This window comes from Poromitra crassiceps (genome assembly GCF_964638095.1).
Source record: "Poromitra crassiceps genome assembly, chromosome: 11".
NCBI lineage: Eukaryota > Metazoa > Chordata > Actinopteri > Beryciformes > Melamphaidae > Poromitra > Poromitra crassiceps.
This window is the reverse complement of record NC_139643.1, coordinates 17,490,462-17,508,402: the sequence shown is the minus strand read 5'-3', so window position 1 is coordinate 17,508,402 and position 17,941 is coordinate 17,490,462. Positions and strand designations below refer to the sequence as shown.

The 17,941-nt window shown below is 42.3% G+C and overlaps 3 protein-coding genes and 1 long non-coding RNA gene across 4 annotated transcripts in view; all 4 read right to left on the bottom strand.

Annotated features, from left to right (window-relative positions):
* The window catches only part of LOC310785519 (class I histocompatibility antigen, F10 alpha chain-like), a 370,829-nt gene that overhangs the window by 92,697 nt on the left and 260,191 nt on the right, over positions 1-17,941 (bottom strand). The gene's annotated exons all lie outside the window — the stretch shown is intronic.
* Positions 1-17,941, bottom strand: part of LOC310785523 (popy class I histocompatibility antigen, alpha chain E-like) — a 201,396-nt gene that overhangs the window by 78,367 nt on the left and 105,088 nt on the right. The window lies entirely within an intron of this gene.
* The window catches only part of LOC310785517 (patr class I histocompatibility antigen, alpha chain E-like), a 358,851-nt gene that overhangs the window by 269,280 nt on the left and 71,630 nt on the right, over positions 1-17,941 (bottom strand). The window lies entirely within an intron of this gene.
* The window catches only part of LOC310785527, a 32,954-nt gene that overhangs the window by 3,284 nt on the left and 11,729 nt on the right, over positions 1-17,941 (bottom strand). Inside the window, exons 2-3 of the long non-coding RNA XR_014553179.1 lie at positions 13,762-13,825; positions 6,873-6,960 (exon numbers count right to left, since the gene is read on the bottom strand). This is a non-coding gene — a long non-coding RNA (uncharacterized lncRNA). The remainder of the gene's footprint in view (positions 1-6,872; positions 6,961-13,761; positions 13,826-17,941) is intronic.

Genomic DNA, 17,941 nt, shown 5'->3' with positions numbered 1-17,941 from the left:
CATTAAGGAATTAACAATACTACTACTCTTATCGATACTGCTTATCGATCCGGTACTTTAACGGTACTCTTACTTACTTACGTACATACTCATACTTTTTGTTGTTGTTTTTTTACAAGAAAACCCCCCGAAACAAATGGGGCTGGTTGTTGTCGGTTCTTTTCGTTATTTTTAAGAGGAGAAAGAAAGAAAAAAGAAAAATTAAGAACAGAAAATGGCTTTATTATTATTATTTGCTAATTCCCCGGCTGGGTTTGTGTCGTTAGCTGTTTAGCGCTTGCTTGTATTGTTGCTCTGCACCGTAGCTTGTTAGCTTGCTATTCGCTAGGCTTCTATTGTTAGCTGGCTCGTTCGCAGCTTTTCTTCGTCCTTGCTAGTTAGGCTGTGTCCACGGACCCGCCTTGCCCAGCTATTGACACGAAGGTACCCTGTGCATGCCGATGCCGTGCTGAGATGGCTACGGACGACTCGCACAACCTGTGCATGTTTTATCTGGGGCCAGAGCATGCCGAGCACGCTTTGCGGACCCACACTTCTGTCAGAAGTGTGGCGCGCGCCGACACCGGGCCACTGCCATTCGTGGGGAGGTGCCTCCCAGTGGCATGCCCAAGCAGTTCGGAGAGGTGATGGCCAGGGCCGTGGAGAAGTTGGGCCGAGCCCCCTCCCCCCCTGTTGCGTGGGTGCTTTTTCCAGCCCCCCTCCGGCCAACCTCAACGTCACATGTTCAAAACTCAATAAATGCTGCAAATTCTTCATTGAACGGTCCCTGCTTGATTATGAAGGTAAAGTGTTTATGTCTCGTCTAGCCCTAACGTTAGCGAAATGCTAGCGTGAGCACATGTACTGGATAACAGTAACAGTTGATATTATCGATCTGTTAACTTTCTGTTTTGCAAATATAAAGTCTTTAGTCCATGTTCTGATTAGGTTACTGTGGTACAGTTGCAACTACTTTTCCATAACATTGCTGCTGTTAATGTTAACTAATGTTACCGAATCTGGATTGTAAGATAAGTCAGTAATGGCTAATATAAGTTGCACCCTTTCTCCCAAACAAAACAAACCGTCTCGAATGTAGTTGCGGGGACAGTGAGAGGACGATGTCACAGGTCAATGAAGAAAAATTAGGAGCCTCATTACCTTCAGGTTTCTCAGATGTCATTATGATTAGATAGTTAAGTTTTCTTTGTGTTGTGTTTTACTGCGTTTGCAGCACAAAGTTCCCACAAAGTTCCACTGTGGTTCAGTCTGTTTCTCACTCTGATGTCAATGATTTTGTGTAGCTAAACTCCAAAAGGCAACTTTGTACATACAGAATTGGCATGTTTTAGGACAATATTTTTTATTTAACCTTTATTTAACCAGATAAGACCCATTGAGACACAGGATCTCTTTTACAAGGGTGACCTGGCCAAAAGGCAGCAACATCATCAGCAAATACATACAATTACAAATAAAAACAAACAAGACAAACATAAGTACAGACACAGGGCCTGTGTCCACCTGGCGTCTTTTCCTCAGGTCCAGCGTCTATTTTCAATTGTTTCCAATGGGAGGAGAGCGTATGCGAGCGCACACGGACGTCTAGAGAAAGTGCGCTGCGTCCAGCGTATATTTTCGGCGTTTTTGTGCGCCCGGCTCCCAGCGCTTCCAGCTGAAAATATTTTAACTTTTCAGAAAGACGCTGGTGTCGGCTGCTCCTTTTCTGGTAACTAATCATATGGAAAAACTATCGCAACAGAGACAGAACGGCTCAATTGTGGGAGCAGATCGGCTAGACACTTAATATTTCTGGTGAGTGTTGTGCTTACTGCTTTTAATAGCGTAGCCTACCTGTGTTGTTAGCTTGCTAGCTGTCAGCTATCAAGCTGAACTAACGTTACTTGCAGACTGCTTCCTTGTATATTGTGCGCTGGGATCAGCGTTCCCCAGCGCACTCCCAGCTTTTAACGTCGGAAAAAGAAGCTAGGTGGACACAGGGCCTAGGAATAACATCTACTCAAACAGGAGAACAATAAAACCAAATTAAAATCTATAAAGCACCATAACATCAGTGCGGAAAGTACTAACTAAAAGACACAACTGAAAGTAACAAACTATGCGTCATGGCAGGAGCAGCTATAGGTGAGTATTTCAGATTATTTTTTGTTTAAAACTCGATAAAGAGATAAGATAGGCCAGATAGGATAGGATAGGTCAATAAAGACAATAAAGACTGAGAAAGATTCTGTGTGACAAATCAAAATCAAAAATAATGTTCAAAGGTTATACACTTAGTGCAATCCTTATGTTTATTATATTACTCTTTGTCAATTAGATTTGTACACTTTGTACACTTGATTCTGATCAGGTTCCCGTGGTACTGAAGTGCATGTCATGTTCCTGCACTAATCATTATATTAAAAAACAGCTTTTGACATCGAAAATCGAAAATACAAAATGCAGGGTTTTACACCTGTGCTTAGACCAGGGGTAGGCAACCCAAAATGTTGAAAGAGCCATATTGGACCAAAAAAACAAAAAACAAATCTGTCTGGAGCCGCAAAAAATTAAAAGCCTTATATAAGCCTTATAATGAAGGCAACACATGCTGTAAGTGTCTATATCAGCTATATTAGCCTACTATCAAAATGATAAGTAGGCTACAAATACATAATGAGCATTCATGATTAAATGTTTATTTTCCCTGCAGCGCATCCTGGAGAGAATGACGCACCACTTGACTACTCTGCTGTACGATGGTGCTTTAAGTTTAACTTCCATTATAATATTAATGTATTATGTTTCGTTGCATTGATGAAATTATATAAATACAATACAGAAATCAGCTTTTTGATGTCATTTTAATTTAGGATTCCAAAAAAACAACAACAACTTTCTGTGCAATTATTATCCTGTGCAATTATCCTGTGCAATTGTGCAATGCAGCAGCACCCTCTTCTCTTTTGACAGCACCATACAGCCATCCTCGGACCTGAGCAACAAAACACATATCCCTATGTGTCATTCCAAATATATAGGCTACTGACAAAAATCAGAAATCACTTTATAAAAACAGCCACTTTGTTACTAAATATGTGCCTATGACAGGATTGTGTTCTTACCAGTTTAATGTGACTTCTGTTTTCGGACATCACTGGACAGCTTCTCAACATCGGGCATGTAAGATGTGACTTTAATCTTCACGCAGGACTGCAAGCTCTCATCTGTGAGGCGGGTGCGGTATTTGGATTTTATGTAGTTCATGTTTGAGAATATCTGCTCGCATAGGTATGTTGATCCAAAGATGGATAATACTCCAAATGCATATTTCTTCATGTTCCTATAACTGTCAGGAAGAGCATTCCATGTTTCAAACACAAGTTTCTCGGGTGTTGGGAGGCTTTCAATTTCGCTCCATTTGTGGCTTTGGGCAAGCTGGGCTTTCTGGCGAGTGACGTCTTCAAGCTCGGCTGTCAGACTTTTGAATTTGGACATCCATAATTCTTTGTCAGCTATATCAGCCATTTCCATTTCAAGGTCAGCTTGATTTACTCCTGGGAATGTGTTCAACAAGGACGGGTCAATCTCCAGGGGTGTGACAGGGAAAGATAGCGTCACTTTTACCTTTCGGAACTCGCTAAATCTGCTCCCAAATGCAGTTTGCATATCAACGATCGCACCTTGTAAATAATCACCGTTGAGTGTGTGATCGGGGTGGGCCTCTTTGAACTCTCTCAGGGAGGGGAAGTGAGAGAGCGTGCCTCGCTGTACATCTCTGGCGAATACAGTCAGCTTGCGCTCGAATGACAAAACAGCTTCCAGCATTTGCTGTGCAGTGTTGCCCCGCCCCTGGAGACTTTTATTCAGCATGTTTAGGTGACTTGTCATATCCACCATAAAGTGCAGTTTTTCCAGCCACTCGGTATCTTCCAGTTGCGGGTAGTTCAGGTTTTTGCTTTTCAGGAATGTTTTCACATGTTCTAAACAAGCAACAAAGCGACGCAAAACCTCACCCCTGGACAGCCATCGGACTTTGTTGTGTAGCAGGAGATCGGAATATTCGCTGTCAACTTCATCTAGCAATGCACGGAACTGACGGTGGTTTAATGCTTTTGCAATTATCTTGTTCACCATCTCGATGACAACGTTCATCACCTCCATACACTCCGGTGGGAATGTTTGTGCACACAGTGCTTCTTGGTGCAAGATGCAGTGAAATGCAAGCAGATCTCGATCCAACGCTTTCTGTAGTAAAGTCACAAACCCCTTTTGTGATCCTCTCATGCTGGGTGCCCCATCTGTAGCCACTGAAATCAGGTGATCAGTGTTTATTCCTTTGTCATGTAAACACTTCAGCACAGCGTCACATATATCCTCCCCGCGTGTTTGGCCTTTCAGTGGTATTAATTCAATCAGTTCTTCTTGCGGCCCATCAGAGTTCACATACCTGCATAACAGCGCTGTCTGTTCAATATCGATCACATCACACGACTCATCACAGGCAATTGAGTATGCTGGAGCTGAATTAATGTCCTTGATTTGCTGATTGGTGATGTTGCCTGCCATTTTAATGGTCCTTTCCTTCACTGTCTTTGCAGAGAGAGGCATGTCTTTAATCTTCTGTATGATCTCGGTTTTGTTTTTGAAGTCCGAAAATAGGTGCTCTGATATTTTAATGAATGAATCCTTCAGGTAGTCACCATCTGTGAACGGTTTTCCGCGCTTTATTATCTCCCGGGTTGCAACAAAACTAGCAGCAGTAGTGGAGTTTGGAGATGCAATCCACTTCTTAAATCTATCTTTGTGCTCCTCGAATTTCTCCAGAAGTAATGCAATCGCACTTTTTCTCTCACTCCCAACTGGGTACTCGGCTGCAAATGCAGCGTGCCTTCCCTGGAAATGTCTTTCCACGTTACTCTTTTTGTTATTTGACAACTTCTCATTACAAAGCAAACATGCAGGCAATCCTTCCGCATTGGCAATGAAAGCAAATGATTCGGTCCAAGAACTGTTGAATCCTCTGTTCTCCTCGGCTATCTTTCTCTTTTTCCCCTCCATGGCATGACACACCCGCTGGTTTGTTTGTAACAGGCGCCTTCCTGCTGCTGAAAGAACGTGTGTCGCAGGCTATGACGTAAATCTTCATTGACGGAAATGTTGAAATTTTTATTATACACATATATATTACACATGAATATTTATTATACACATTTTTACAGCATTGGATAATAATTATATTAAAACAAAAAATATATTCACACCATTTTTTCCCCACATTTTCATATTTTTGAAAAAGCTCCAGGGAGCCACTAGGGCGGCGCTAAAGAGCCGCATGCGGCCCTAGAGCTGCGGGTTGCCGACCCCTGGCTTAGACCTACCCAACAAGATCAACCAACTAAACCTCCTGCATTAGCTGTCATTGTGCTTGTGGACGTGAGATATTTCAACATTGTATTATAATGTTTACAATGATGACTGTTGTCTTTTTGGGTGTAATTCTCCCACCCTGGACTTTCTGTCTGCTAGCTTGGCTTTCTTCTTCCTCTGTATGAGCAGTGAAAGTTACATTTTGCCCTTGTGGTGTTAAATCATTTCAGCAAAGAAAATAAAAATTAGAAAATAGCACATAGCCTACATCGTTGATTAATCAGTTAACATATAGTTTGATCGATCAAATTCTTGATCGATTCATCGATTGTTGATTAATCATTAACATCCCTAATAGAGAGCTGTAGGCTATTATATCGGGATTGCACTGGTTGCATTTGCGTTGCGTTGCAGCTGTTCTCCGGTTTTGCTCTGTGCTCTGTGCTCCGCCAACACTAACTGGCTGTGTGCAGAGCACGTCACGGCTCCGCTCCGCCAGACAGCTAGAGTGACGAGACCGACAGGTTCTCACGGTAAAATCGCGCGAGACAATTTGTATGTTGGATAAATACAACAACAAACAGGCAGAAGATCATTGTTCCCAACTGGAGAAGCAGAGGAGGGGTGGGCTTGCTTGGTGTTGTCCTTGTAAAAAGGATGTGTCGTGTCATATATTATTTTGTGCTTTTCCACTTCAATTATTAACTTTTCCTCATACATGTTTGTCCTCTGGCTTGATATTGAATGCTGTAAACACCTCTGCCCTGTTGATTTCATGCCTGGCTCCGCCCAACTTGCTGCGGCTTTGCTCCGTCATCCGTGAAAAATAGAAGCCTTGCGTATCTTTTTCGGAGAGCTCCGGATCGTCGGAGCTGGGACGGAGTAGACACGCAACGCAGCGGAGTAGGTGGGAGTTGACACAATGATTAGAGTGGAAACGTATCGGCTCCGATGCCGTACCGCAGCGCAGACGGACCGAACACGGACCTAGTGGAATGTAGGCGTAAGTGTGTCTTGTTTAGAAAAGGTTTGCAGTGTCTTCAAGTTAGGTTTGAGTGTTGGCTCATTCGGTAAGAGATTAAGAATGTTTTCACTTTATAAGTAATTCGAAGCTATTCAGACTGCAGGCAAATCAGGTAATCATTAGCATTACCTTTTGAGCTAGTTGTTGTCCCTGCATTTAGAAGTCTCCTGTATAAAACAAGTCCACAGACGCCTCTGCGAGTAATACAGCCTTTATAGAGTTTCAAATGTATTAACAGTCTATTGTTGTGAGCGAAAATGTGTCTGCAAGTCGTTTGACAGAAACGGAAGCTATAAACTCTGTGCTGCGACAGACTGTACTCTGCTGTAAACAAACCGGGCAGCCAGACAGGAAGCCCGGATACACTTTTATGGGTCAGAAAGGAAGTTGTCTGACATCATGTGAAAAGGGCCTATGATGTCACGGCTGAGCTGTAATAATGTCACTGACACTGTATGCTGTGAGATGGAGAGCAGTCAGGTAGAGATCCTCATCTTACCTCTTAGCTTTGGTCCGGCTGCGATGTTCTCCAGACAGAGAGAGCTCCTCCTCTCTCTCCTCACACTGACTCATAGTGGAGCAAACACCTTGACACAAACACACCAACATGCTGTTAGCTGGACTCAATCATGACTACAAGCTTTTCTTACAGGATAGATCACTTCTGCTGTGGGGATGGATCACTACTGACTGTAAAATGACAAACAGACAATGCACTGAACTTTCTGCCCTGACTTTAACATGTCTTAAAGGAACAAACCAACATTTTGGGAGGTTCGCCTATTTGCTGTCTTCTCGATAGTAAGATGAGAAGATAGATGCCATTCTTTTCTGTATGGGTCTAGTATAAAAATAGCTAGCGCTAAAATAGCTTAGCTTAGCACAATGAATGGTAGTCTATAGAGCTCAACAGTGACCGCTCACTTTTTCTCAGCTCCGGGTCCGGAAGAGAATTGCCCATTAATTTTCTCCATAGACATTTAGAAAAATCCTTATATAAAGAGTTTTAAGGCTGGAACCAAGCCAACCAGCCACCTACTGAATCCTGAGTGACCATAAAATATTTCATTTGGAGCAAAAATAAAAACGGGGGGAAAAATTTAAATATAATTGTTTTCGCGGTTTTTATGTTTTGTTTTTGCTCTAAGTGAAATGTTTTATGGTCACTCATGATTCAGTAGGTGGCTGGTTGGTTTGGTTCCAGGACCCTTGGGTCCCCCTGGGGAAAAAAGTGCCCTTTTGCATTTTCGCCTAGTGACCATTTTGAGATTTTAGTCCCAAACGCTCTGAATTTTTACAAAAGTGTGACTCTCTTCATGCTAGAGACACTTCACCCTGTAGTCAAAATACTTACTGTACATCTGTCTCCCTAAGGACATTTTTTTGTCCTCATTGACTTCCATTCAAAAGTGCTATTTTCTGACCACCATTTTTCTCAAAAGTCATGCATGTTATTTTTGTATGCTCTCATTCTGGACAAAAACATTGGAATTGTAAAAAAGAAAGGGAATAAAAGGTGGTTGGTGGAAATCGCATGGCCTCAGTCATTTTCATCGTTTTCCCATTGGTTTTAATGTTAAAGACCCTGGAAAGTGAACTGCACCAAAACCTTCCAACTAACTTATGGTCTTATCTGACTAATTGTATGCCTAAAAAAGTCGGAGACATTAGTTTCAACCCAAATCCTAAATATCGCCATTTCCCTGTTTTCACTGTTTGCTGAGGCAGGGTTTGAAGTGTGCGGTGCTTATGGCTCAAAACTGACTGCCATCTACGATCATAAAGGGAAATCTAATCATAAAGAAGCTCTCAGTTGTCTGTCAAACCTGATATTTAATAAATCCAGCCAACAGACATCTCTCCGTCATGCTCCCTCCCCTAGAGCTGTTGCTCTACCCTCCCCCGCCTGGCCATTGGAGCTACTCTGGTACCTCACAGTGGGTCGTGGGCTCACGGTGGCTTCCCTTCTGCCCCGTAACAAAAAAGAAATTTTTTGGACTTCCAGCCATTTTTGCAAAAAATCTACAATTACCTCATGTTAAGCATTCACCCTGGAGGTAAGGCTTCCAATTTGTAGTTTTTGCTGTGTTTGACTATTTTACATTTTTTGGCATGGGGGGTGGGGTCACCTGGTGGTGACATAATGTCAACTGCATGAATATAGGGACCCTATGCCAAAATGGTGCCATAACCCATTGATACCTGTACCCTATACTACGAAGCTAGCTTAACAGACCCGCGATCTGTCACTTTGATCTGGTTTGACTGAACAGGATCAAAGCTATCTAGTTTAACGATACTACGACGCTGGTTTTCTACTCGATAACTGAAGCTGGGTTTATCTGGGATCTGCCTGTGCACGCGCACGTTTTTCGCTCGTGCACAGGCGCGCGTCCACGCGAAAGAGGTGCGCTAGCCAATCACATTATGAACAGCTGAGTTGATCCACGCCCACACCCATTTCCACACCCATTTCCTCGTTCAATGAAAGCGCAGTGGGATCAGAGTTTTAGCAGATATTTAATGTAGCCTATTGCAGAATGAAAATCCGCGTTGGATATAGTCTGCTGGAGGACTGTCTAAAGCTGCCGCTTGTATTCACATCAGTCATTTGATTTACTTTGATCAGCGATTTCTGTCTCCTACAGCAGCTTTTTGCGAGTGTATGAATGAATGAATGAATGAATGAATGAAAATTTGATTTACGTGTCAGGACAATTTACATGACCCATCCCACATGGGATTATCAGACACATCAACATACAGTTATTTCCATATCTATTACGGTGCATGAACAATACAAAACCGTACAAACACACACACAGCACACGCGGCATCAGCAGCAAAACACAGATTTAACTACAATGTGTATTAAGTAAAATATATGAATTATCTATCATATGTCATCTTTGAAAATCAGTGTAAATGTAAATGTGTAATCTCAGTCTATAAATTTCCACAATCTGTAAGCCTATTTAGACCATAGATTTAGAAATGCATGCTCAATGAATAATGATCTCTATCACTCATTATGTGTGTGGTTGCACTGATCGAATAATTCATATATAAAATAATGATAGGCTAATATAAAAGAGAAAACTGCTGAACTGAATTGAGACGATGCGGGCATAGTTTTCATTGATAAAAACTAGCCTATTTTTGCTCATATATTGGCATACAGCCTACAGGACACAGTTCCAGCTGAAACATGCAAGAGTAGCCTGCATATTTAGTATTGGGGCTATCCCATATTTAAACTAATATCTATATTATATGTATAGGCTTTTCTGGCATGTAGGAGAATATCACCCTCACTCCATTTGAGGGTCCGTTTATGATATGCGCTGCGGTGATTAATAGTGATCATATTTCTCCACGCATCGTTGAGCTGTTTAGACATAAAGTGGTAAGTAGGCTTAATTTAATTATGTAGCCTACAGAGAAACAAATGTTTTTCTTGTTCTATTCTCAGTTGACTGCAATCTATTTTTCATATGGCGATCTTATATGAATGGTGAGTGACTCCAGAGAGCCGATTATATGGGTCTGTCATGGATTTTGATCTTATCCTCTGAAGCTAACCTGGTCGGGACCAGGTTAGCTTTGCAGCGTGAGTTGTCATGGTGATTGAAAGTTAACTTGCTTTGTAGTACGGCTAAACCAGGTTCAAACTCAAACTTACTCGGATAAGGCATTAATCTAGCTACGTAGTACAGGCCCCTGATGCAGCATTTGCGTGTATATCCCTCATTTGTGTATGTAGTTTGAAGCCTTAAGTCCAGGATGACTGCTTAACATCAATTTGTTTGTTGTTGTGGTGTGTGTGTTTATTTTTTATTTTTTTTGTGGGGGGGGGGGAGGGGGAGGCACTTTTGTTGCTGTTTTGCATGTAAAAAGGCCCTTTACATGCTTTTACAATGCGGAAAATTTCTTCAATCTAACACTGCAAAATAACTGTTGCAGCTAGAGTTGCCACGGTGTTGACATTTGCACTGGGCAATAAACACAAGCCGGCCGCTGGAAAGGAATCCATCAACAAAGCAGACCTCCGTCACCCCGGCCGACCGAAGGACACCAGACCTGCTCAGCAGACCAAGACCTGAGACGGACATCCTCATTGCTCCCCAGCCCACAAGGCCAAACCCAACCTCTCCAAACGCGTCTGGACACACAGAGCGATTTTTCCCTTTCCTTCCCAATGGACGGCAAAGAGACTTTCGCACTTAACAAAGTGGGATGAAGTAAGTGCTTATGGTTTCCTGAGCAGAAACGAGTTAAATACATTTACATGTATGTGATGTTGAATGAAACTGTGTGACACTGTTAATCGATGTCTAAACAAAAAGTTGTTCATTATGTGAAAGCTGTACAAAAAACAAAAGATGTACAGTATGTGCAACCTTGATCTATCATGTTAAGTGATCTCCTGTCAGTTAAATGCCCAGAAATCCTTCATATAACTTTCCGTTAAATACCAGACCTCGTGAAAGGAGGCCCGGTGCTTTAAACGCATGATGGTTAGAGTTGGGCATCCATCCTCTTCCTCTTCCTCTTCCTCTTCCTCTTCCTCTCTCTCTCTCTCTCTCTCTCTCTCTCTCTCTCTCTCTCTCTCTCTCTCTCTCTCTCTCTCTCTCTCTCTCTCTCTCTCTCTCTCTCTCTCTCTCTCTCTCTCTCTCTCTCTCTCTCTTCCCCTCCATCTAATGTTAAACCCTCATAGAGGCACATCGGTCATGATGACTTGGATGTGTTCCACTTGCTAAGAGTAACTAGACTGATAGTTTAATAGATGAGAGTTGTGACTAATCCATTCCCAAGGATTAGCCTCAAGTCTCATTCATCTCCACTGGAAGCCTACTCAGATCTCCATAGTTTCCCCTCCTAGAAGTTTAACAGGACCGTCATTTTGCCAAGGACGTGCCTCCTTGGCAAAATGACAGTCCTGTTAAACAAAGTTAGGAAATTCCCCTTTTGTTATTCTATTATTTTACTTTTGTTTATGCCGACAAAGCAAATGTTACTTTGTACTTGAGTTCTCCCCTGGAAGTGATTTTGGTATAGATGGGCCACCATTGTATTTAAGCAAGCAGTATTCTCCCTACCATTCTACCTGTATGCACAATATATATAGCGAGACTATTATTTGTTCATCATCGTAAAGCCACAGAACAGTTAAGTTATTAAGTTATTAATGTGTGTAGTTCTTCAGAGATCTAGCCTCTTCATTTTGCTCTCAAAGTGCACCAGATTGATTCATTTTTACTTTAAAATGTACACAATTTTCTCCCTAGGGGGTCTGCGGTCCGGGATGTTCTGATTGGGGGCTGAGCCCCCCAAAGGTCTAATCCTTAAACCGCCCCTGATTACAGAGATGTAAGCTATGTCACCTTTAGGTTACAGTCACCTTTTTCATTAAAATAGGAGGATTTCTGAGCGGTTTTATGTCTCTCCTGGTTAGGGATGGGAATCGAGAACCGGTTCTTGTTGAGAACCGGGTCCCAGTGGATCGATTCCTTGGAATCGTTAGCCAACGTCCTGAACGATTCCACTATCGATTCCATGCGCGATGACGTCACACGCTGCGACACGCACGCAACGCAGCCTTGTTTTGTTTCCAGCCACCATGGCGTCTAGGCAGAAGCAAAACGATGACCACAGTGCCACTTGCAATGCTTACAAAACCTCTATTTCGTCAAAGGGGGGAAATACTAGCAATATGCAGAAACATTTGTCCACACAGCGACAGCATGCAATAATTTTGGAGGAATGTCACGTTTTTGATGTGCTATGGAGTGACGATAAACGTGGCTAACAGCAGCGCGGCTAACAGCAGCGCGTCATCTGTTAATATGGAGAGTAAACTCCTCCAGACCCTGTCTATTGTGTAAACCAGATTTCACCAATACTCCATTTCCATCCATTTAATTTAGAGGATGATGACGTTCAGAGTCAGACTGGTTCAGGGGCTGGTAGTCGCTTTGGGTCAGAGGCTGCAGCGAGTAGCCTACTTCTTGTGCAGCTCTAGCCCCTCCATTCACCCAGGCAGGGAAGAGTAAAATGACCGAGGCGAGGGTAAACGAATGTCCCCGAGCATAAGTTTGTCTGACATGCCAGCTAAAGTAAAATGTCCAAAGTTGCATGTTGTCATTCTAACCACTAGTTCTGTTTCATTCATTCCCACTATATATTTTCTATAGGGAGATGACAAAGATGCTCAACCCAAAATACAAACCCCCAAACAGAGCCAGTTTAACAGACACTGATCCCTGCTTGGTATGGGATTGAAAAGAGCAATCTGATCTCAGAGCTGAATAATAATACATAATGATAATAATAATAATCTAAAAGAAAATTAATGTTAATAAACCCGTTTGTACTCTTTTTTTTCCCCCCTTGCCCAATGAGAATCGATAAGAGAATCGATAAGGAATCGGATCGATAAGCAGAATCGAAAATGGAATCGGAATCGCTAAAATCTTATCAATTCCCATCCCTACTCCTGGTATGTGTCACCTTTTTCAGTACCCATGAATTTGCATCCCTGCACTTAATTAATCTAAGTTTAATTATTTCAATTACTTTCCTTGCCGCACACTAATGAAAACATGTATTTGCCAGTGATTATCTTAACTGCATATTACTCCAGTTTAAACATTAATCTGTCAGCAATCCTTTTGAATTTGAGGTTCAGTATATTTCTAAAAAAAAAAATCGTTAGATTATCAACTAATCTAAAAAATGGTTGTTAGATTAATCGAGAAGAAAATAGTCGTTTGGGACAGTCCTAGATGATTGATTGTTTATCTATTATTGATATTCAATATTGTGGTTAAATAAAACTTTTGTTCTATAAGCCTCTACTGATTATTCCTGCAACACACCATCTGTGGTTAACTGTGAAGACGCCCAGTGTATGGACTTTCACCTTCCAATTTTACAACTACAATTATTAACTGATTGACTGATTTGATGTGGTTTGGTGCCTAATAGTCATAAGAAAACTGTTAGACAGGTGCGTGGGCCTTATCTCATGCTGGTGTCGCTAAATGATAGAGAACTACCATATTTTCTGACACATTTAATACTTTTATGATTATTAATATTTTAGGAATTGTTATTAATCATATCAAGAACCAAACAGCTCCTTAACCCCACCATAGGGGCCTGCTAGCCAGTACCATTCATTGTGCTAAGCTCTCACAAATTTTCTACTATGCGCACAGGGAAAAGACAGGCAACTATCTTCAACTATCTATCGGGAAGATGGCAAATAGGCGAATCTCCCAAAATGTTGGTGTTCTTTTAAAACAATTAAAATGTTACACTTTAATTTTACAGACACTGATGGTTAGCACTTTTGTTTTTCTTCAGAAATAAAAATGTGGTTTTACCTTGAAACATGTTTGCCTGCTGAAATCACAGGATCCAGATTAAGTCACAGAGACCTGCCTTCAGCTGTATAGAGAGAGAGAGAGGGAGAGAGAGAGAGAGAGAGAGAGAGAAGATGCTGCTTATTCTCCTTTGTCAGTTCTTGGTGTGTGCACATTTGATGAGGGTGCGGCCATGTCCTCATAACTTCACTATCAAAGTCTATAAACATCTTTCTGACAGCAAACCAGTCTAACATGGTGCCAGAAACCAGGTCTGAGCACATAGGCCCTGAGGCAGAGGATGACAGATCACGTGATGAAGTTCTGCTGTGTTGGAATGTTTTGCTCAGTGTATCAACAGAAACACAACATGTATCTGAGCTTACAGACTAGTTTTGACACGTCCTGCATATTTCACCAATACAGTGAACTGAGATTACAACCTAACTGAGTTTATCAAGCGTCCACTAAAAGTCACAAATAAAACAATGTTCTTTATGACCACAAAGAGAACACATGATGGATATTATGACACTATGAACGCCATCTGCAAACAGCAGGTTCATGATTTGAAAGACTTTAGCAGCTCGTCTTGCAAAAGTCGACAATACAGTGATAACATATAAATGCCAGCTAGTGTATTTATCTAATAATATATTGTTCTCTGAAACACTTTGGTTTGCATTGTTTCCAATTGATTAGGAAATCTATTTGGCTGCTAGCTAGTCTAGTCTGACACGAAAGCGGTCTAACCAGGTCTGAGGTAGTCTCACGTGGTCAGACTCAACATCTTATGTCAGCACGCTTCCAGCGACGGAGGAGGCAATATTTTTTTCCTAGGATGGCAAAGGAATGACCCGCCCTTCTCTGCCTCTGATTGGGCACTCTGATTGCACTCGGCTGCTCTCACCTGCTTTCCAGGCGAGCCAGTCATCTCAAACAAGCCTTTATTGTTTCATTCAATGTCAAGATGCAGCAAAAATGTTAGTGACATTGTAGTTAAGTTGTTTATTTAGTTTAATTATGTGCAACATGTGCAGGACATGTTGCTGATGATGATGAATTTGGAGGTCAGGTTTGGGTTGAGTTAAGCCTGGATTATGCTTGACGCTTTGGCCGGCCGCACGGAAATGAGAGACACGGAATCCTGACGAGGAAACGTGTGGAGCTTTTATACTCTGTGCAGGTTTCTGCTCGCGGAATTGAGCGCGAGTCTTGAATTCTTGAAAACTCCACTTTGTCCGCCCAGCCGCGTCCGCGTCCACGTCCGCGCAGTTACAAAATTCGGGGTGCGCACGGCCAGGCGAAAACCGTCCGCACGGAGCCTTGCGGAGGGGCGTGTCTGCTGATTTGATGTCACTTTTCCGCACAGACACTCCTGTTCCTCACTGATGCGGAAAGCATAATGAGCCCTTTAGTAGTGTCTTATTTGAATTTCGATTCCTACGCTCGCCCACTACTACTACCCAGCTCGGCTGCTGTGTGGCCAATGAGACCAGCATCACTGATGACGTCAGATTTATGACATCACTGATGATGTCACAGGGGGATTTATGACATCACTGATGATGTCACAGGGGGATTTATGACATCACTGATGACATCACAGTGGGATTTCATCAGTGGCATTTATGAGGGATTTATGACATCACTGATGATGTCACAGTGGGATTTATGACATCACTGATGATGTCACAGTGGGATTTATGACATCACAGTGGGACAATCACAGTGGGGGCAGAGAAACAGACAGAGCCCTAGCTCCCATTTTGATGATGATGATGATGATGATGATTTTACAGGTATAGGCATCTGCAGGCTCGCGGCCTCACCCGCCCTGCAGCTCGCATACGCAGCTCGGCTTTGCGTGGCCTCGCCTGCCCTATAGACGGTTTTAACTTGACAACAAAAACATTCTTCTAAATTGAACCCTAGCTCACTTCCTGTTGCAGTGTTTTACAGAAGAAGAAAAAAGACACAAGGTGGAGGAGTGACCATTCTGTGAAAACCGTCTATGAGGGTTTTACAGCAGAGCCGTTCTGCTCTACAGCCGTTAAGGGTTAATATGTCACTTTTATAAGTTTAGAAAAAAATGGAGACGGTCAAAGTAACCATTTAGATTACCCTTATGTACGTGCTCAGTTTATCAAAATAACGCCTATTTAGAAATCTGATTTTCGTTTTTGGAGATCTGAAGAACAAGGACGAGTCAGTCACCTCAGCTGACAGAAGCCAGGCTCTGAGCAGCAGAGCTCTGCAAACCGGGAATGCACTCCACGCTCGGGCGGAGGTGTTCATACTCGGAGCGCTTGCTCTGTCATACTGGGGAGAAAACGAGCAAATTAACTGATTCGTGCAGCTCTGTGGTGATTAGCTAATGCCTCCGTGGCATGATTTATTTCGTTTTGGAAGATAAATGTTATTGCAGATTATATCTAACGCCTTGTAGTTAAAAATAAGTTTCCCCAATGGAGTTTTGCGGACGGTGCTTGTGCACACTGTGGCTTGTTCGCTCAGCCTGTTTTGAGGTAAGGTGGTGCCCGTTTGTTGTAGGTTATGATTCTGTTAGTGTTGCTCATTCACAAGGTTTTTAATGAGATAGTACGAGCCGAGGTCTCCTAATTCTCTAAAACACGCTCTCGGTAATGAAAACTAGTAAAAACACACTAAATAAATCAGTTTGTTAAAGCACGGTTTTTCCAAGGCATTTTGGCGGACATGTTTGCCTGGTCAATGCCAGGCGGTAGGCTGTCCTTGGGTGCAGTCGACAGAGCCTATCCACCTTATTTCTCGCTGCCATGATGCCTATGGGTGCTTCCGGTGTAATAGATGGTTTTAACTTGACAAAAAAAAATGTCTATGAGGGTTTTACAGCAGAGCCATTCTGCTCTACAGCCGTAAGGGTTAATATGTCACATTTATAAGTTTAGAAAAAAATGTAGACGATCAAAGTAACCATTTAGATTACTCTTGTGTGCTCAGTTGATCAAATAACGATAAATAACGGCTATTTAGAAATCTGGTTTTCGTTTTCAGCTTTATTTTATGCATTAACACGTACACTGCCATTGACGAGATATCTCGGCTTACAAAATCCAACGGTTGACTGCCAATGACGAGATATCTCGGCTTAAAAAAAACAAAAAAAAAATTGACGGTGGGACGTTGATCAACGCCCCCCACGTCTCCTATAAAATTATTGGAGCCACCGAACGTGTACAACCCATTCCACCGACCCACTAAGTGGCGACAGTGCTCTCCATTCTAGAAAAAGCTGAGCCAAAACTGCAGGGGAACGCGCGATGAAACTATTCTCATACAGTAAAATGGATTGGCGAAAACGCTTTCGCTTTCGCGCTGATTGCTGGCGGTGGGGAATTGCAAATTTGCATAATAGATTATGGGTGCAACACATTTTGAAACACGCAGCATAAATAAGACCAGAATCGCAAAAGAAACCCCGTTTCTTGGGGTTTCTCAACCGAAAGCCCAAGAAACGAGCGAGCCCATCCAGACTTGCCCAGCGGCCGCCAGCAGACAGGAGCAGCAGCAGCAGCAACTCGCTTGTGACACGCCCGCTGCAGCCAAGAAGAACACACACGGAGGGAGGAGTTTGAAGTAGAGGGGTGTTTCCTGCTGTTATGGAGGAAATTACTGTTCAAAACTATTGTTTAGATGTCTGACGTCTTACTGATGCCAAAAATGAATGGTTAAAGTGACTGTTCTATCGAATTTCACAAAAAGCTATTTATCTCAGCTTAAATTTTCAGACGCTGAAACCATGCTGTATTCAAGTGCTAATGCCTACATAACTACTAACTCTACAAACTAACTATTTTAGACAGAGAAAGCACACATTCTATTAGTTGTTTTGAGATATTTTGTGTTCACAAAATCTTAGCAGAAAAGAATCCTCGGGTCTTGAAATATGAGCCAGAATCCTCAAAAAAACCCTCTGGCAGAAGCTACCTACAGTAAAAAAAAAAATGGCTGGCAGTGAATGTGTTAAATGCCGTTCGGGTGCTGGGATAACGTAATGCATTATGGGTAGTTGGCTACTGTGGCTAATGCTAGCAGCTAGCGTTAGTTACTTTACATGGCAGTAAAACGCCACTGAATGACCAAATTGATTTTAGCCATTTCGAGTAACACTGTTTCCATACGGACCCCCAGCGTTGGTTAGTTGTTTATAACGTGACTA